At 44.1% G+C, this 21,586-nt stretch overlaps 1 protein-coding gene across 2 annotated transcripts in view; it reads left to right on the forward strand.

The window, feature by feature from the left end:
• Nucleotides 1-21,586, forward strand: part of BANK1 (B cell scaffold protein with ankyrin repeats 1) — a 425,960-nt gene that overhangs the window by 357,600 nt on the left and 46,774 nt on the right. The gene's annotated exons all lie outside the window — the stretch shown is intronic.

Below are 21,586 nucleotides of genomic sequence, written 5' to 3' on the forward strand. Positions count from 1 at the left end.
TTTACCATGGTAAAAAAAAACGCCACATTCTTTCGATTTAATTTCAAAAGAATGCAGCGGCAGTCTAAACGCAGGGGACTTTTTTTCAAAAAAAGGCCACTTTAAAAAAAAAAAAAAACCCTGTAGTCTAGACACACTCTAAGGCTACGGCTACACTGGCATCCCTTCCGGAAAAGGGATGCTAATGTAGCATGTTGGAATAGGCAAATCCACGGGGGATTTAAATATCCCCTGTGGCATTTGCTTTAACACGGCTGCCGCTTTTTTCCGGCTTGGGGAAAAGCCGGAGAAAAGCGCCAGTCTAGATGTTATTTTCTGGAAAATAAAGCCTTTTCCGGAGGATTTCTTATTCCTACTTTCAAGTGGGAATAAGAAATCCTCCGGAAAAGGCATTATTTTCCGGAGAATAACGTCTAGACTGGCGCTTTTCTCCAGCTTTTCCCCAAGCCGGAAAAAAGCGGCAGCCATGTTAATGCAAATGCCGCGGGAGATATTTAAATCCCCCGCGGATTTGCCTATTTAAAAGTCTACATTAGCATCCCTTTTCCGGAAAGGGGTGCCAATGTAGACTCAGCCTAAGAGTTCTTATCCATAATCTGAGGGAAAGAAGGACTTACGTGATCCTGAATCTCAGCAGATATGGGTTCAATTTCAGGCTCTGCCACAGACTTTCTGTATGAATTGGGTTGAGTCACTTAACCTCTCTATGCCTCAAACATCTTTCAGAACGGGGCATTTCTGACAAAAATGCCCCATCTAAACTGCGGGAGGGGGTTCGAAAAAGCCCCATTTCGAAAAAAAGCAGCAGCCCCCATTATGTAAATGAAGCACGGGATATTTAAATCCTGGCTTCATTTGCAATATCGACGTGCCTAATCTACATCCCTATATTGAAAAAGGGATGTAGTTTAGACACAGCCTTTGAGATGGGTACTTATGTGTTTTTGCAGAGGTTACAGCAATGGCCCCTGATCTCAGCAGAAGCCTCTTCTAGGTACTATTAAAATAGAACATAAGAACGGCCATACTGGATCAGACCAAAGGTCCATCTAGCCCAGTGTCCTGTCTGCTGACAGTGGCCAATACCAGATGGCCCAGAGGGAGGGAACACAACAGGTAATCCTCATGTGATCCCTTGTCACCCATACAAATGAATAACAGTAATAGTAGCATGTCTGTCTCCTGACCAATATTGCCTCTAAGTTTTTCCATTCCTGTGCAAAATAAATTTTGTTATGCGCACCAAGGCATGTGCAGATGTGTACCACCAATAGAAAAACACAAGCTGCTGGTTGTGGTTAGTTGTGGGCACTCTGCCAGTCTTGGGGATGGCACTGCAAGCACTCATTTTACAGAGAACACTGCATATGAGACAATCCCATTGGATGTTGTGCAAAGAGACAATTTTACTACAGTTCTTGACTCTTTGCTTACTCAGAATTCCTTAGGCACTTTTCCATTGTGTAGCTGTTCTAATAACTGCTCAAGTTTCCTCTCAGGCATCTGTACTGGCTTTTTTCTGTTTGTTTTCTTCATCATCATCATCATCATTACTGCATTTGCACTGCCAAAAGTTCCATGTTTGTGTATATTGCTTTCAAGAAGCAAGTTAACAAAATGATTCAAGAAGATTTTCTCTCTGTGTTGCCTTGTAATCCAACTACAAAAGTCAAATCTAGATCTGGATTTTTACTTCCCTTCTGCCAAAGTCCAAGAGTTCTAAGGGTTTAATTCTGGCCCTACTTCTAGCTGCAATTACTTGAGAAATTCCTTCAATGGAGCACATGCTTGTGTTCCTTTTCCATCCGATCATGCAATAAACAAAATGAAAAGCCACCAAGAAGGCACAAGTCTGTCACCAGTGAGTGAGTTTTATTAATTTTAAAATAAACTAATTCTTGCATCTAATGGGCTGGGGGAAGCAATTATGCAAATTTTGGAGTTATTTTCATCCCAACTAAAGGTACTCTGGGTCCATCTTTTAGCTGTCCGAGACAGAACATCAGAAATGACTGCCCGTCGCAGGGAGCCATAGCCTGTAATACCTCTGAGGCTGGTATAGGGGGCTCTGTCTGTGAGGTGGAGTGTTTTCCATATAAGGGCATGTAAATTAATAATCTTCCCCTGCTCGCTCCACCCATTGCAGTAACAGATCAGCCAGTGGGCTGACTGGTGCTCAGGCCTGCTACTCCACCCACTGCAGCAAAAACCAACCTATGGGGTGATAAGTTCACAGGCAATAAAACAGGCAGGCAGCCCCTCTCTCACTGGGGATTCGCATTGAGTGAACGCCTGGCCTGATCACCCAGACGCCTTGCACCCCCCGCTCTTGAGTCTTACTGAGCGTACTCCGAGTTGGTCGACCCGAGTGGAGACAGTTTATGAGCGTGTGACCGGTACTTGTGTTCCTGCTGTCTCCAGAACTGGTATAACACCCCCCCCCCACCATCATCCCTATCCTAATTGATTTTTTAGTTGTCCTTATTGCTTGCCAAGTGACAGTGGCTAAAAAGTTACTAAGTTAGTTTATAAATAGTTGTGGTTTAGGTTTTTTACTGTTTCCTTGTATAAAGTTGTGTAAATAGTCAGCCCTATGGATAATACCAGTGTTAATTCAACTGTTCCTAACCCCTGGGCAGTTATTGGGAATTATTGTGATTTAGAAAAGCCTCAGGGAATTGTTTTGTGTTGTCTGGCAATCTGTTTAATTTTTATTCTGATGATTGTCTGGCGCCATCAAAATAAAATCAGTTTGTACTTTTTGAAACCCCCAGTTGTGGTCTCATCCTTTCCGGCATCCCTTCGAACCTCGTGTATTACGGGGACTGACATGGCGTCACGAACAGGATGCCGGAACCCCGGAGACCATGACAACTCTGATAGTTGCCCCTGGGCTAAAACTGAGACCCCAGGTTCTGAGGAGGATCAGTTTAATCATTTGCAATACCACCTCCTCTGTACTCGACAGCGCGAAGGGGCCCCTAACACTTTTGACTGGGTCTGTGTCATAGGACACGGCCATGATTGTAGGACCTACACCATTCCTTTGGGGTTGAGCGATGTGGGCTGCTTGCTAACTTGCCATCCCACCTTCAGGGCCACCCCGGCTGATAATAGCCTTCAACCGTGTCTCACTCAAGTGGGTGAGACAGCCCCTAATACAAACCCTCTTAGCCTCTGGAAAGAGGTGAACAGGGTAATTAAACTCTGTGGGGTAGCCCCCTCCATCTTGGCCCCCGAGCCAAGAGCCCCACATGGATCACCTGCACACCACCTGTTAATAGGATTGGTCCAAAGGTTAGATGGGATAAAAAAGGTTAAAAAACTACACCCCGATTCTTATAAATCAGAGGATGTTCTGGCTGCCATCTGCAATACCCTAGCAGCGGCCCTTGATAAAGTTACCGTCTACCATGGGGCCATTACAAATTGCGCCCGTGGGGTGGCGCACTCACAGTCAGAGGGAGAACCGGAGTTTTCCCCTCAGGCGCCAAAGACGCCTCCTTTAGAGACACAACTTCCTCCCCCATACCAAGGCTCTCATGACCCACCAAACATTTACCCTGGCTTGACTACCCTGAGTTCAACCATACCCACAGCTCCCGACCTGATTGTACCGGAGGCCCTCCCTGTGACTGTAACCCGATTAAAAATGGATGGTCAGGGGAATACCTCTCAGGTAACTGAGACCCGCCCCCGAACCAAGGCGGAAATGAAGGAGTTCATCACAGATACTGCCCGACGTCCGGATGAGCCTCCTATAATCTGGGTAGGGAGATTAGCCTTGGAACAGGGGAGTGACTGGGTTGACCGGGAGGAAGCCTTAACGTTAACCCGTACCGGGAGTTGGTCGCGGGGCCTTATGGGGGGAGTATTGGCAGCGAATAATCATTGGCCTGTAACGGCCGCAGCTGCCGCGCACCTCCAAATACAAGGGGGATTTCGCGCAGTACAGATGCCACCTGATTGTGTGAATAACTCCACTACCCTTATGTACGCAATCGCTGGGAGTTCTATTCTGCTCTGGGATCCCACCGCACACCCCCTCAACTTAACTAACGTTCAGACGGTAGCACAAAACCCATTTCGTTTTGTTGATGATCCCACTCAGATTCCCATAGAAGATGCAGCTGTTACCCTAGCCGTGGACAACAGCCCTAATCTAGACACAGGGGCTCTTCTGTGGCTAAGGGGATACACAGGACAACCTATTGGCCGACTATACGACGCTGTAGAGAGGGTGAAGTGGGCAACACTAAAGGCCGCCCTACTTGCAACCCCCTCTACTCTGGTGAAAGGGTCCAAAATGGCGCCCAAACCCAAATACCCCGAGCGTTCGTTCATCGAGCGTAAGATTTTTGGATTTTTATTGGGTAAGGGACTCACCAAGGAAGCTATTAGGAAAATGAATAGTGATCAACAGAAAGACTTGGCTGTGAAATTGGGGTGGGAAGATCGCCCTATTCCCCCGCAGCCAAAAAACGGGGAGAGGCCGAGTGCCTAGCGGTCACTCGGCCTGATTTAAATGACCCTCGACCCTATCAAAACCTGACTACCGAAAACGAGACAATTATCCCCTTTTTGTTAGACACGGGGGCACAGGTATCCATCATCCCCCCCGATATGCCCCACACCCCCACTGGAAAGATAGTCTTTGTACAGGGATTAAATAGCGTTGAAGCTCGTCCGGAAGTTAAAGTCCGGGCCCATCTTAACGGGAAGGCTGTTACCTTTACTGGTCTCCTGGGAAACACCCCCCTTTTGGGAGTGGGGGAGATACGCCGCTTCCGATTGGCACAGCGGGTGGTCGAGGCGTTGCCTGTTGTGATTGCAAAGGGCAATCGACCCCACCAACCTGTGCTGCTAAATGCTACCCCATGGCGATTCTCTCCCATCCCCACACCTGAAAGAGGTCAATTGAGTATTAGGACACTATTGAACCACCTTTTAAGCCAGGGCAAAGTCCAGCAAATCCCTATCAGTAAATATTTGTCACCTGCCTGGGGAGTCCCAAAACCTCATAAACCCAATGAGTATCGAATGGTCATTGATTATCGGGCCGCCAATCGTCATATCCAGCCTTTAGCCTTTGCGGCTCAGTGGGACATCCCCTCTATAGAGCAGATTTTGGTAAATAACAACTACCAATGGGGCTGCACTTTAGATTTGAAAGACATGTTCTTTCAAATTCCCCTGCATGACCCAGAGGGAATTTTAAATTTTGCTTTTGAAGGAGGCCTGTACCAGTGGAACGTTTGCCCACAAGGGTACCGTAACTCCCCAGCATGTGCTACTACGGCCCTAGCAAAAACTTTAGAGACCATTTTAACTCTCCCTAAAGTTCGTACAGTTCATTATGTTGATGATGTTTTGATATGTGGGTCCGATCCCCTTGATGTCCAACGGGTCACAAACAGTGTCTTAGAAGCCCTTAGCTTTGATGGATGGGACATTAATCACCAGAAAAGTGCTACCACACCCTCTCAAACATTTCAGTTTTTAGGATTTAAAATTGAAAGCGGTTGCCTCCAACATCTCATGTATCACCCACTAACTAGTCCAACAGAAGTAGGATCTGTTCCCATTAAAAAGAAGGTACAGCAGCTATTAGGTATTGTAAATTACCATCGCCAATTTCTCCCCACAGACCTTCTAGGCTCTCTGGCTGTAGTTCAGGCTTATGCGAAAAACACTCGCAGGCCATGGACTACAGAGGCAGATGAGGCAGTAGCTACATTATCCCGTTGGTTAGGGTCAGCCCCCACCCTATATCGATGGAATCCTTCAATTCCAGTCGTAATAACTTTTGCAGTTACGGCCACACATGTAGCCATTTCTGTGTCCCAAAATGAACGGCCTGTATACCACCAAGCAAAGAAGCTGTCTGGACCAGAGCACCGATATGGTGCAGTGGGTAAAGCTTTGCTAGCAGCTCAGTTAGCTTTACCCTGGGGCGAAATGGCTCAGCCTAGCCTCCTCAAAGGCCCCCATGCAGAGTTAATCCCATGGCTTACACTTACTCCAGCTCCTGATTTTCAAGGCAACGCCAGTACCTGGCAACGCCTCGTGTACGGTGTCCAACAAAGCCTAGGTCTTTGGCGATTTCAAACTCAGGGATCTGAAAGAACTGGTAGCGAAGCTTTAGCTGAAGTAGCTGGCTATCAGCCATGGATTGTGGCCGATGGGGGAAGCTCCCCTACCCCACGAGCTGGAATGTTATGTTCTGTATGTGATTTCTTTTATCCCGAGTCTCTACCCCTGAACGATTCCGCTCAGAAGGCCGAGGCTCAAGGAGTTTTGCTAGCTGCCACCCATCTCGCAGTCATCCACCCGACTCGTCGAGTAGTTTTGGGCCTAGACTCCAGTTACTGCATCTCAATTTTAACTGGAGAAGGGACTCCTATAGCCCATGAAGAGATCTGGGAAAAGGTATTTGAGTTAGCTACCCGAACCAAACAGCCATGGTTCGTAGTTCATTGCCCCTCCCATCGTGTAGATAGTAATCCCCTCCATTCCCACCTGGATACTTTACTTAGAAGCCATAGTTTTGAGGGTTCAAGTAAGGACCATTGTGATGTTTTTTATGCAGAACCTAGTGATGTTGATCCCTTTACTCAGTGGTTACATGAACAGTGGGGTCACTTACCTGGTCGCGCCTTACATTCTGTAGTGTCAATGCAGTCCAATCAGAAAGCTGAGGTTACCCGACAGCAATGCACTGAAGCAGTTCGCCGATGCTTCAATTGCCAACAAGCGCGAGCCCTTAATCGAAATAAAATAACTACGGGGGCATATGATCCTCAGTATTTCTCTCCAGGGGAAGTATGGCAAGTCGATCTTATTGGTCCCCTCCCAGGAGCCAAACAGTTCCCAAAAGGTCTTGTAATAGTGGACCTAGGAACTCGGCAGCTTTTGTGCTACCCCCTACGTAAAACTACTGCCCCTGCGGTTATCACAGCACTCATGCAAGCCATAGCTGCCTGGGGTCCACCCACGGAAATTCAGTCCGATGGAGGACCACCTTTTACCAGCCAACATCTAGCCCAAGCTGTGTCTCAGTGGGGGATATGTCTTCATGTCCATCTCCCATATCACCCACAAAGCAATGGGGTTGTGGAACGACGTATCGGCATGTTAAAAAACCAGCTACGGGCTGCATTGGGAACTCCTGACTTTAAAGGATGGAGTAGAGTCCTATCCCAAGTCCTCATTTCCTTGAACGAGGCATATTCTAGATGGCCGGAAGTTAAAGTTAAGCCCCGGCCACCATGGAAGCCACAGTTCACAAACTCTCAACTTGTCTGGGTAACCATTCCCAATGCCAAAGGATCTCGTAACCCAGTCCCAGGTGCCATTCTTAATTCCGGTCAGTTTCCTAACACCTATCATGTCCAAATCGAAAACAACAAACAACCTACGTTAGTCCATCACAATTGGCTTTCTCTTCGATCTTAATTAGCCCGCCTTGAGGGCGTTGTTTGTCCCCTTTTTGTTTTTCAGGTACCAACCCATTCGAGCCCCCCACCGGCTGTTTGACTTCCGGAGCTGACGAGAACCATCAAGATGGAAAAAATTTAAGTCTGCCACTGAATCTTTCGTTTGGGAATATGTTACCAAATGTCCCGCAATCTCGAAGCCCTCACTAATTTGACCGCTGAAGGGTTTCGACAAGTCGATTTGGCTCTTACTGTACTAGCTCATTATGCCGAAAAGAATCGTATAATGATACAGGTTATATTGCAGAAGGACTTTTGTATGGCACTCGAGGACCTAGACCCCAGGTTTAAGGACCAATACCGTTTGCGTTTCAAGCCCGGGTGGAACAACGTTTCAGCCATCACCCAACAGCTGACCTCACTTGCAGTTCAGATTCGCGAACAGCGGGAAGAATGGGACTGGTGGCAAACAAAACTTTCCTCTTGAGGACTGAGTACTTGGGCATCCACCATTAAGCAGTGGTTGATTGTATGTGCTCTTGTGTTACTAGCCTTTTTAGTGGGCACTGCTGTTGCAAAAGCTCTTATCCACAGAGTTGTTTCCGCTTTCCCTGTTACTGTTGCTTACTTTTCCCTTTCTCCCCTTTCTGAAGACAGCAGCTCACCAGAACCTCAATTTACCCAATTGGCTTCTTGCTGATTACCCTTACGTGCGCTCTCACCTTAGGCAACCCCCTTACCGCTTGCTCCGGACAGCCACGGGGGCATGTCCGAGACAGAACATCAGAAATGACTGCCCGTCGCAGGGAGCCATAGCCTGTAATACCTCTGAGGCTGGTATAGGGGGCTCTGTCTGTGAGGTGGAGTGTTTTCCATATAAGGGCATGTAAATTAATAATCTTCCCCTGCTCGCTCCACCCATTGCAGTAACAGATCAGCCAGTGGGCTGACTGGTGCTCAGGCCTGCTACTCCACCCACTGCAGCAAAAACCAACCTATGGGGTGATAAGTTCACAGGCAATAAAACAGGCAGGCAGCCCCTCTCTCACTGGGGATTCGCATTGAGTGAACGCCTGGCCTGATCACCCAGACGCCTTGCACCCCCCGCTCTTGAGTCTTACTGAGCGTACTCCGAGTTGGTCGACCCGAGTGGAGACAGTTTATGAGCGTGTGACCGGTACTTGTGTTCCTGCTGTCTCCAGAACTGGTATAACACCCCCCCCCCCACCATCATCCCTATCCTAATTGATTTTTTAGTTGTCCTTATTGCTTGCCAAGTGACAGTGGCTAAAAAGTTACTAAGTTAGTTTATAAATAGTTGTGGTTTAGGTTTTTTACTGTTTCCTTGTATAAAGTTGTGTAAATAGTCAGCCCTATGGATAATACCAGTGTTAATTCAACTGTTCCTAACCCCTGGGCAGTTATTGGGAATTATTGTGATTTAGAAAAGCCTCAGGGAATTGTTTTGTGTTGTCTGGCAATCTGTTTAATTTTTATTCTGATGATTGTCTGGCGCCATCAAAATAAAATCAGTTTGTACTTTTTGAAACCCCCAGTTGTGGTCTCATCCTTTCCGGCATCCCTTCGAACCTCGTGTATTACGGGGACTGACATTAGCCAGCCACATCAAGAGCCTCTGATTTGACACTTGTGAAACACTTGCAGATGAAGAATTTAATACAGCAGTTGAAAATGTAATTTAGGGTGATAGAATCAGGCCCTCAGTTAAAAAAAAAAACATAGACTGGCCCAGTAGGCTAAGCAGAGTATCATTAACCTGTGGTAAGAGAAACACATGCATTTTCATGCTTGGGATTTAAAGAGACATGATGGCAAAATTTGGTAGGTTCCAAAGTGTCTTCCAACTGTTCTGGGTCAGGACAATGGTCTCTGATGCAGAGTTTGGAAGCTGAGGAGAAAATAGGGGAAAGGTCCTTTTTCACTTCATTTGGATCATTCTTTTTTTTTTTTAATCTAAATTGATTGGCTATTGCTTAGAAGGCTGCATTCCAGGTAATGGATTATATTATCTATACCTAATACAGACTCTTGGAGTCCAGTTTGCCTGTATCAAAGGCACTTTGTGAATGTGAGGCATTATATTTTGAGCAGCAGCAGGAGAAGAAAGTAATTGGAAGGAAAGTGCTTTGCTTTTCTGTTGTGTAAAGGTAGTTAAAGAAATAAGGAGGTTTAAAAGCTATTTATTGCAAACCCACTGCTGCCATTGATTAACAAACTCTAAAAGCCCTGACTTATGGTGTTCTCTGGCTTTTGGGCATAGAGAGGAAAATTACATTAACCTCCACTGTGTTTGTTCATATTTCCAAGATGAGATTTCATAAACTGCTTTAGGTACAGGATTCTCTGCAGGTCTGACGTAAATGCATTTGTTTCTACAGATGCTTGCAATCCAAGAAGGACAAGCTTTGACTTAGCATCTTGCTTTAAACCAGGGGCCCACTCCTTGCAAATTCTGCCTACTGTGAATTAAGTGAATAAATCAGCAGCTGTGCTAGCAAACTATTTTATAATCTAATCATATTGTTAGCAATCCTAGTTGTTTCCCTCCCTCCCACCTTCAGGCCTTAGCACTGAAGTTTTACAAGTCTTGGTTTAACTGATGAATACTTCAGAGTTGAAGGCCACTTTGATGACCACACGTAAGTCAGACCTCGTTTGTATTTCATTTAAAGAGAATTCAGGCTTCTTGTGTAATATAAGTGTAGGGAGCAATGTTCAATTGGTGGGGGCAACAGAATGGACAAGATGATGTAAGCAGACTTTTCCATTAACTTCTGTAATGTAAAGGCTAGTGAGTATTCAGCTGTAAAGGAATACAGAGGGTGGGGTGATCAAAGAACAGGTGTGAAAAATCATGACATTTTCTTTTTCAGGGTGCAGATAATTGTGTACATAAAACTGAGCGCCTAATATTGGAACATCTGGTCACACTAACAGAGGATTCCATGCACAAATATCTTGTTCATTATGAAATCTGCCTTGCTACTCATCAGTATGAAAGCTGAGAAAATAATTAGTATTGACATTTTATCTGTCAGATTTTGTCATCTTCTCTTCAGTAATTGTCCATGAGCTGTTCATAATTTTCTTAAATCTATCATTTGTTCAAAATCACTTGTGGATTAGTCTGAGCAAATCACTCTGAGTCTGTAGAAGTGGCCTCCCCTTAACTATCCTTTTTTTTTTTTTTTTTTTTTTTTTTTTTGGTAGAAAGTAGATGGCTTGATCTGCTTCTATGGATCTGCAGGTTGCAATCAAACAGCCTCCGATATTACTCAAAATCTTAATGGGTGATGATGCAAAATTCCTTAATTTGGACTGTCTAGTGAGAGTGGTGAAGAACTCCAAAAGGATTTAGCCAGTGTGGCACCTCCAGTCAGAGCTTACCTGGAAAGAACAGAGTACCGGCACCTTTTTTTTTTCCCAATACAAAAAAAGCACTGGATTTAGCCAAGAGAGGTGATTGGGCAACCTGATAGAAGATTAATGTCAAGATTATACTGTACCAGAATAATGATCACTGTACAGAATGTAAATTATTTATTGTGCCCTCATAATACAAGATAAAGGGAGTCTCTATTGGAAATCAAAGGCAACAAATGTTAAAATAATTAAAATTAAATATTTATCCTGAGGTGCTCATTGCCATAAGACAATGGTGGGCCACATGTGGCCCACCAGTATTTCATGTGTTGCCCATGAGACATTTTACTTACCATTGCCCATGCACTGGGTTGCCAGATACTGCTGGATTCCATCTGCACAGATTTTTTTTCCTATTGATATTATTAAAGTGTTACACACATAAAGCTGGGGCACATTAAGTGAGGTGCATGCTGTTTATACACAACATTGACTGTGAGAGCTGTGCACTCCCTCTGCATCCAATCAAAGCACTGCTACCGTTCAATCAGCAGTAGCTGCACATTCTCGATATGCAAGCCCAGTTAGTAAAACTACCCTATCCCAGGATACTGCCTTGATTGTGCCAATCTTATGGCCCACTGAGATAAAGAATGGCCACTCATGTGGCCCACCACTAGCCTAGGTTGCCAGTCACTGCCATAAGATGTCACTGAGGACAAGAGCTTAGTAGAATTTAAAGACTGTATTAAACATATCTTTGATTATTAAAAATGTCACTTACAGATACGCAAGATGGATATAATGGGCATTTCTAACTGCAGGGGGTTGGAAAAACACTTCCAATAAGGGCAGTTTTCTGCACACTTGTCTGTTATGGAGGTTCTACACCTTCCCCTGAAGCATTAGGTACTGATCACATACAAAGAGAGAAAACCAGACACAGCTATTGCTAGTACTAGTACTGCCTGCATCCCACTAGTACTGCCTGCATCCTGTCCTTTTCTTGTGCTGGGACCTAATGTATCCCAGAATGTACTTGGGAATCGAGAATCCTGGTTCTTTTTACATTCTATGGTCTTTTGCATTGAATTGCTTAAAAGCAGGGAGGAGAGAGAGCTTGACCCATATTGTACATTCCATTAAACATTTCAAAAGCAACTCTGCAAGGCATGATAACCAGTAAGGCACTTTTCAGCACCCCTCAGAAATCTGTCTGAAAGCAGGCGATACAGCATTGCTTTTGTTGTCAGGCCTTAATGCTAGGAATCATGTTTTGAGACCAGCCAAGGGAAGCAAGTTGTATTAACAGCATCACTCAGGGGCTTTCTTTCACTGGTGTCAGCCCTGCTGAGCACAGGCTGCAGTGGAAAACTGCCTCTTTGAAAAAGCTTTTTGCAGAGAGAACAGCATACAGCTTGAGCACTGCACCCAGCTAAGCTGTGACTCACTTTCCCTGGTAAGACTGCTGTACTTTGAAAGAGCAAATCCGCTGCGGAACCTCCAGATGAGATCAAGCAGCAAACAGGAAAGCTAAGAAAAGACTGAGCCAAGACACTCAAGCATTTCCCATTCAAAGCAAACTGTAGCGCTGAAGGGCTGCTTGCATGGCACCCACCCTGACTGTTTTAAAGTTTGGAAGATGTCGACAATGTGATTATTTGCTATGTAACTGGATTTTGACCCAGAGGCAAGTAAAACCAATTTATGATCACACTATAACTATGCGCAGGATAATGCAGCTATGCTCTTTTGCAGAGAGTTACAACAGAGTTCCTGTTAACTATTAGGTTTCAGCTTCTCTCTTTTTTTTTCCACATCCTCTTAACCTTTCCTCTGTCCTTTTCCCCAAACCTGATTGATCTCAATAAGCCAACTTCAGGCTGTATCTTAATTAAATGCAATGGGAGGCAATTTGGGGCAAGAGATTTAATGTGTATTAAGGCTGGATATATTTGTGATACTTGTTCACCTGCAGTAGATGCCTGGTATTTACTATGGTGTGAGGGCTGGCCTCAGAGGACTTCCAGGATTCCAGGCATCTGGAAAAGGGGAGCAAAAGCAATCTTGAGCTGCTTCCTTGTCAGCTACTTCTTCAGAAGATGATAAAGCTGCCATAAGAGTAAAAGACCCTATTTGCTGAATGAGGCTACAAAAGCTATTTTCTTCATTTGTGTTTAATGAGGGTTTAACTTGTTTTTTCTTAACTGTTATTAAACCTATCCTATTATATAAAATCAATAAAAAGAACCTATATATGATGTTTACTTGAGAGATAAAGGGCTTGTTAGATGATGTGGAAAGAGATAAAATGGTCAATAACAAAAGCTTAGCTACAGTGTTTGGGTATGTCAATAAGTCTTCAATTTCTTAAACATTATAAAGAATATATTTCTATATTGGGCCTGATTCTCACTCCACTCTGGGGCTATGTCTACACTGTGGTATTTTTGCAGAAGAGGATATGCAAATGACATACTCATTTGCATATCTTCCAATTCTTTTTGTGGAAGAGGTTTTGCTGCTAAAAAGCCCCATGTAGATGGGGCCGTTTGTTGGAGGAAAATAGCCTTTTTCGCAAGATCCTGTAAACCTCAATTTTTGAGGACTAAGGGATCTTGTGAAAAAGGGTTTTTTTATGGCAAATAGCCCCGTCTACATGGGGCTTTTTAGCCGCAAAACCCCCTCCGCAAAAAGAATCGAAAGAAGATATGCTAATGAGTATTCCATTTGCATATCCTCTTCTGCAAAAAAAAACCCTGCAATGTAGACATAGCCTGGTAGTACAAAAAGGCCTTAAAGAGAGTATTAATGTAATTTATGCCCACTTTAAGTTCTCTCTACATTATCAGAGTGGTACATCAGGGCTTTAGTGTGAATTAGAGGCCTATGGTGTTTTTATATATATATATATATATATATATATATATATATATATAGCATAAATCTATGTATATATGTATAGAAAGTATTTCTACAATTTCCAAAAATACAGAATTAGTATCCATTCTCTCCCCATTTGTTTTCACTAATGCTTTTTCTGTGGATTCCCTTATTTGTAATGTTTCCTTTATTTTGTAATTGCCTTGTAATCTTAGTCACCCCTACTGACTGCAGGTATCCGTACGCTGCAGTCAGTGGTGATATGTAATTGCAACAGTAGATGTTCCCAAGCTAGCTGTCATCTAGCTAGCTCGTGCTGACAGCAGTGAAATCTGGCACCATGGGCCTCAGCGCAGGCTATTTAAATCTACCTGCATCCCTGGATGACCCACTGGAGAGTTCACGTCGCCTTAGTTTCACTGCTGTTGGTACATGAACTAGCTAGCTCAGGTATATCTACATGTGCTACAATTAATTACACATTCATCCTATGCAGTGTGCATGTTCCCTAACTATCTGTACACCTCTCAGTGAATCTCTTTGGCCTTAATCCTGCTTGCACTTTCACTCTCCCTTCCTTTCATCTGCCTAAGACAGGGGTGGGCAAGATCTGACCCACAGGCCAGATCTGACCCACCAAGCCATTTGATCCAGGTTAGCCTGCTTCTCCCCCTCCCTCAGGTCAGTCGGACCTGGGGAATGCGCAAAAGTCATTCACTGTTCAAAGCAGCTGGTGGCTCCCTCCCTGTGCCAGGGATGCACGGCGCCTAGAGAGAGCTGCCAGTTGTTTGAACAGCAAATGACTTTGCGTATTCCCCTGCCTCCAGAACCCAATTGCCCTGGGGACAGGAGAGCACATGAAGTCTCCTCCCCCCAGGGGCGTGAGGCACCAGAGGGAATCAACCACCAGCCGCTTGAACAGATGGCAGTTCCCTCTAGGCGCCACATTCCACTGGCAGGGTGGGGCAGGGAGCAAGAGACTTCAAGTGCTCCCTCACCCCTGGTTACTGATTAGCCTGGTGGCGGGGGACTGCGCAAAGTCTCCTCCCCCCGCCAGCATGCACAGCACCTACCAGGGAACCGCCAGCGGTTCCCTCTAGGCATCAGCCATCCCTGACACGATGGGGCTAAACATGCAAGAGACTTTGTGTGCTTTCCCACCCCCAGGTCAACGGAACCTGGAAGCAGAGGGAGGAAACCAAAAAGTCTCCTCTCCCCACCAGGAGCATGCAGTGCCTGGAGGGTACCGACCATTCTGCCCAAGGTCCTGTCCCTTCCACCCGAGGCCACACCTTTTCGAGGGGCAGAGCTGGCCCGGGACCACTACCTAAAATGATGAAGTGGCCCCCTTGCAAAAATGATTGCCCATCCCGGCCTAGGATATATGTACTTCGTTATTGGTATTTTGCGGTAGAAGAATAGCACTCCCTAAATGGCACACTGCCAGCACAAGTCCATTACAGATGGGTCTGTCAGTCATTAGCTGATTACTGATAGGAAAATGAGCCTATTCATTCACACCTGTGCAATCTGGGCATAAAATGCTACCATTTGTGTACATGAGAAGAGGTTTATGATATGTTGCATTTTATATCCCCTTTGTATAAGTGTGAATGTCCAACACAAGGCAATAGATAATCCAGGCCCTTACATTTCAGATCCAGACAATACAGGAATATGGTCTCACTTGAACAGCAATTACAAGTTTTAGAATGCATCATAAGGTTGAGCTGTGTTGGGCAGTCAAGTCAAAGCATCAGAGAGGAATCTGTGGAGCTATATAAACTGGAAATGCCATTAAGGCTAAGATGTTTGCCTGTCTGTACCAGTAAGATGGAGATCCAACCCAGTTTAATCCTCAGAAGAGGAAAATCGGAATCATGATACTTTTTCTGATCATGGTTTATGATTTTTACTTCCCCATGTTTGCCTCCTGTTCTATAAATGGTTTGGTTTTTATCTGAATGTTTCTCTCCCCAGCAAAAAATAACACCTGGTCACTTCTCCCTTTTTTTTCCAAGGGATCTCATTTATGAGTTGAAGCTTTGAAATCATCTTTTGTCATTCACTCCTTTTGGAAAGTCTCGCCCAGAATGCAATTAAGTTTTTCTGTGTTCCTTTTCACAGGAAAAAATTGAAAACATGTTGAAAAGGGGAGAAAATAATTACATGCTTGCAAGTAAATTATTTTCATTTAGGAACCAAATTATTGCTCCCAAGATGGTTATCATGTTATCACTATGTTGTTCCGCTTTTTTCAAACATTGTACAATAATTTTTTCTCAACTCTCCATTGTGTAGCAGGAAAGGCATAGAGAGTGGAAGCTAAGTGCCCTCCTTGAAGAAGGCCAAGATTGCATTGCAGATGGATGAATTGAGTAGTCAACTTACCAAACAGATCAAATACTATGTTCTCTGTAGATTCCACAGTGCATTGGACTAAAGGAAATCACCTGAGAGTAGAATCTTCTTAGCCCATTGCAGTCTGAATGGCTCAGCCACGGACATAAGGACCCAGTGTGTCAGCATTCCATTCCTACTGCCACAAAAGTACCCTCAGACAAGCAGAATGAGAAAAGTGGGCCAACCTGCCAGTTCTTGAAGATTCTGTCTTGAAGGAAGAGGAAAAAATGCGGAGGGCTGCATTGTTTCCCAGATTTGTACATTATACAGTGAGAGCTGGAGGGCTTGTTTATTTTTGTGATTCAAAATTCCTGAATGTTAGGGGCCTCCACATTTGAATAGTGGCTAAACAGAAATACCTTGTGCTTTAACTAGTAGAATCAGAGACCTCTAAGAAACTAGACTGAGGTAGGGTGACAAGGACAGGTGATACTTTATATACAAGATTAGACCTTGCTTTTAGTCAGAGATAGTAAGCTCTTGTTTTATTTGCGGGACGGGGGGGCAATCTTTCAATTTTTAAAATGTTTTTACTGTCATTATTTCAGGCTATATAGGATAAAAGTGAATAATGGGCATATATAGGTAGCTACAGCTCATTAGTTAAACATTTTTTTCTTTATCCCTTGTTACAAAGTTTGAGTAATTGTGTTGGTGGGCATGGAATGCTAGAATATGTTTAATTACAGAGAGGCCATCAATAATTTTTCCTGGAGTAGTTTTTGGCACCATGTCATTATAACTATTTCTATATTCATGTGGTTGCTAATGTTTTTTATTTCAATTAAGATTTTTGCTGTGGCCATGAGATGTGCATACTAATTTTGCTGCTTGGTGTGATGTCTGCTGTGCTACTTCTTCATCTTTGTCAGTGTATGAAATGTCTCACCTTCTAATGAAAGCCATCCTTTTACACCAGATAACTTTAGCTATGCATAGGCTTATTTAATACTATTAAGTGAACCACTCATTGGAGAGTGGCCTTCCACTTATAATTATACAAAGTCAGATTCTACTCCCTGAGTCAAGATGAGTTGCAATTCATTTGCAAGTAGTCTGGCTGATTATTTGGACTGGTCATTTGGTCAATCATGTGGACGGGTCATAGAGTAAGGTAGTCTTCATTAAGAAGAGCAATCAGACCTGTGGTGAGGAGACACAGCATGAGATACAAGGTGAGGATGAGCTGGAAAATGGTCAATGTTGTCAGAACTATGTACATTCTGGTATCCTTGTCACATTCATCACTTTTCCTGTTTCTGGAGATCACTCTTCAGATGGCATATGACCAGGTGGAAGTAGAAACATAATGTTCCCTGCTGAGGATCACAGAGGTATTGAGAATGTGTTTTCTTATTTATTCTTTCTTCTCCCTTCACTTCCTTATGTCAGGGTATGTCTACACTGCAGAGTTTTTCCAGAAAAACAGTTGTTTTTCTGGAAAATCTACACTTACGTCCACTCTGGAATTACATTCTTTCGACAGAAAGTTGAAAAAACACAAGGGTTTTTCCAATAGCAGCAAGCCTCTTTCTATGAGGAAGAAGCCTTTTTCTAAAAGAGCTTTCGTAAAAAGGCTTGTGTGGACGGGGAAGGGGTGGGGTTCAAAAGAAGAGGCCTCCAGGAAAAAGCACAGGTGCTCTGGTGGCCAGTCCGTCCATAGTAATCATAACTTAAATGCGAGATAGCATCCAATCAACATGGACGCTATCTTTTGAAAAAGCACATTGAAAAAAGCTATCTGCTTTTGCTGTGTGGACACTCTCTTTCGAAAGAAGTTTTTCCAGAAGATCTCTTCCGGAAAAGCTTCTTCTGAAAGAAGCTCGCAGTCCAGACATAGCCTCGGTGGTGCTGCGCTCCCCTGACTCCTGTCTGTACACCTCCTGCCACTTGCTAGAGCTCGGGCTGGTAGAAGGGTGGTAGCTCTGGGAGTGGGGGATGCCGACAGGATGAAGGAAGTTGAGGCTGGTGTTTAGGCAAGAGATAAGCATCCTGGTGCCAAGCAGTGTCCTTGCTCAGAGGAACATGGGGCCTTTTTTACTACAAAAATGTAGGCACCAAGTTAACTTGCTGGCAACATGTTTGCTTAGGGAGCATTTTGTGGAGATTAAAAATAGGACATGGGCACCCAAGACCCTTTGTGGATCTGGGTCTTACTCCACAGTGTATTTTCAAGCTACATATTAGGGATGCTTGAATGAATACATATTTGGTCCTGCCTAGAGCAGGGGGCTGGACTTGATGACCTTCTGAGGTCTCTTCCAGCTCTATGGTTCTATGATTCTATGCTGAAAACCTAAATGTTCTTCAAAAATTCACTCAGGTTGGCCTTAATGTGCAATTTACAGTTATTTTATAAATAATTTGTATTAAACAGTTTGGACAAAGAAGCTACCAAAAACCTTTATATTGCAGCAAACTAGCTATTTGAATACCTACTCAGAGACTTGGCCCATATGACAAAACGGCATTGTCGGTTCTAAAAGCTACCGCCAAAGAAAAGTGTTTTCTCTCATATAAACTTATCTTCTGAACAAATATAGAACCAGACATCTATAAATCCATCAACTCTAAAAAAGTCACATTAATGTAACTGAGAACACAATGCATGTGATAGCTTGTGGTCATATTTCTACACAGTTAATATTCTACATAATTTACTGTTTGAGGAGTTAGATTTATTTTCTGTATACTTTGTTTTGCAATTCATTCTGTTTTTTCTTCTTTTTATAATACTTTGTATTCAGTCTGCAAGAAATAAAATATTACAGTAAGAAGAAAGAATGGAAAGCACAGTGAAAGATATGCAGTGAGAAAAAATTTAACACTTAATACAGGGATGGGCAATAATTTTTAAAGGGGGTCACTTCACAAATATCTGAAGTGGCCCTGGGCTGACCCGGAAGGGGCAGAGCCAGGATACTTCCGTGTTCCCCTGCCCTCAGACCCTGATTAACCTGGTGGCAGGGGAAGCATGTGAAGTCTTTGTCCCCCCAGCACCTACAGAAAGCCAGCAGCTGTTCTGAACAGCTGGAGGTTCCCTCTAGGCACCTTGCACCCCTGGTGGTGGGAGGAGACTTTGCACGCTTCTCCCTTCCCAAGGCCAATCAAAGCCCGGGGGTGGGGAAGTGCATAAAGTCTCTGGCTCCCTGCCCCACCTGCAAGGGGTGTGCAGTGCTTAGAATGAACTGCCAGCCATTCTGAACTCTAAGCACCACGCGCCCCTGGTGGGGAGAGGAGACTTTGCATGCTCCCCCGTCCCCTGCTGTAGGGTTGCCAGGTGTCCGGTATTGACCCAGACAGTCCAATATTTTTGCTTCCTGTCCAGTAAAAAAATTCAGAAAAAAATAAAACCCCTAAAATGTCCAGTATTTTCAGGATTTTTTTCCCTGCCAGGAGGCGAAAATACAGACACCTGGCAGCCCTACGACACACTCAGCAACCAGGCCCAGCCCCCGACCCCAACCCCTTGCTTACCTGGCTCTGCTGGCTTCTGGCTCGACCAAGAAAACAAGATGACCACTGGCAAAAAGTCTAAAGATGTGAAGCAAGTGGAAACAATGCCTTCCCTGGGTCTTAGTGCTCACCCGCTCCCCTCTTCCTATCCCTATTCTGACTCTGAACACACTTAAAGGGGCCATGTTGTTTCAATGCTGTTTTATTTTATTTTTTTGCTTAATAACTCTCAGGGTCCTTTTTTTTTTTTTGCTCAACAACTTTGGTCTCCCCCTTTTTTCTTTCCTCAACAGAATTTTTTCCCTGGTATTTTTTTGGGGGGGCAGGAGAAGGGGTATGTTTGGTATTTTGGGTTAAACCATCTGGCAACCCTACCCGGTCGGGAGTGTAGCAGGGCATCTGCAAGCTGAATCAACCTGGTTGGCGGACCGGATTCAGCCCATGGAGGCTCTTTTGCCCACCCCTGACTTAGTATGTACCAACGATGTGTTTGGTACAGAGCCTATATTTATATAATATGATCTCATTGACCATAAAACCCATCATCTCCACTGAATCAAATAAAAAAAACAAGAGAGGCTTCCTTTCCTTTCCCAGCAACCTTTCTTTGATCCCTTGCCCAGACTCAGACTTTTCACATGAAAGCATATGGCCCTAGCGCCTTTGTGTCACAAAAGGCTCATGGCACTGATGCTGTTACAGTACATTGGGATTGGTGGCATTGCTGTTGCCCAATGTTTTAGGCAATTATGTATCTTCTCTCCATAGATATAATGATAATTAGTTGGTGGATTTAAGTTTTTCCCATTTCAATTCCTGTGCAAGTCTATAAAACAGCCCATCTCAGAATCGGTAGGTTCTGCAGGTGTCACAAATTAAAGAACGGCAATGCCATCCCAGCTGCAGCAACTGTTTTTAATTGTGCTGGTCCAAATTCATTCTTGGTGTAATGCCACTCTAACGCTTACTCCTTGTGAACCATTTTATTCAAGAATTGGCTGTGGGTATTACCTCAATTGTTAAGTAATGTTCTGAAGTCCACAAGAATAAAACTACCACGTATTTTTGAATGGTTGCAGGTGTGGCTTTCCCTTTTTTCTAGCTTGTGGGGAGGTCCGAAGCTACAAAATTCAGATCCAGATCAAAGTTGGGAGAGACATTCAGATTTAAAGTGCTAGTTCAACTCATCTCTAACAGCAATTGTAAGCTCTTTATAAAAATCACAAGTAATAGAATTTTAATATGTCAAAAGATTGTTAAAAAACATTACTCCTGTAAGTGGCTGATAATTATTTAATTGCTAACATCTTAAAAGCTCTTTTCAGTAAACTCTAACTTTAAATAAATAATCAAGTCAAAATGATTAAATAATTTTATTACTAGACTTGGTTTAGACTTTGAGTAATTTTTTACTAAGACACACAAGTAATTGTGTAATTAGTAATAAGTGTATCACTCCTGTAAGTAGTTTTCTTGAGAGTAATAAATTACAAGGTTTTCTTCTTTCATTTTCTTCTGCACTCCCATCTCTCTCATTTTTTATCTCTCCCCCAAGTAGTCCTACTTAATTACAACTTTCGGCAGTAGAGAACAAAAGATGTATAGTACCAAGTTAGATCATTGGTCCATTTAGCACAGTATCTTCACTGCTACAGCTGCCAGTCTCTCTCAGATCATTCCTGAATGCAGTGCTGCTCTGTAAAACAGACTGAGTCTCCCCCAGTAGCGACTGCCTTTGGAGAGTCCAAGTCCGTGGTTTTCAAACTAGGGCGATCCAGTACTAGGTGGTGGAATGTCAGGACTAGGTTTTGTTGTTGCAGGGTGATCAGGTGACTGGTAGGGGGTGCTAAGGCAGGCTACCTGAGCATTAGCTCCACACTCCCATTGGCTGGGAATGTACTCCTGGCTGCTTCTAGGGAGCAGCATGGTGTGGGGTGCCATGAGAGGCAGGAAGCTGCCTTAGCACCCTGCCACACTGCTGATCAGGAGCCACTCAAGGTAAGCCCCTCCTGCCACAGCCCTGA

The sequence above is a fragment of the Pelodiscus sinensis genome, chromosome 5, assembly GCF_049634645.1.
Source record: "Pelodiscus sinensis isolate JC-2024 chromosome 5, ASM4963464v1, whole genome shotgun sequence".
NCBI classification, from domain to species: Eukaryota; Metazoa; Chordata; order Testudines; family Trionychidae; genus Pelodiscus; species Pelodiscus sinensis.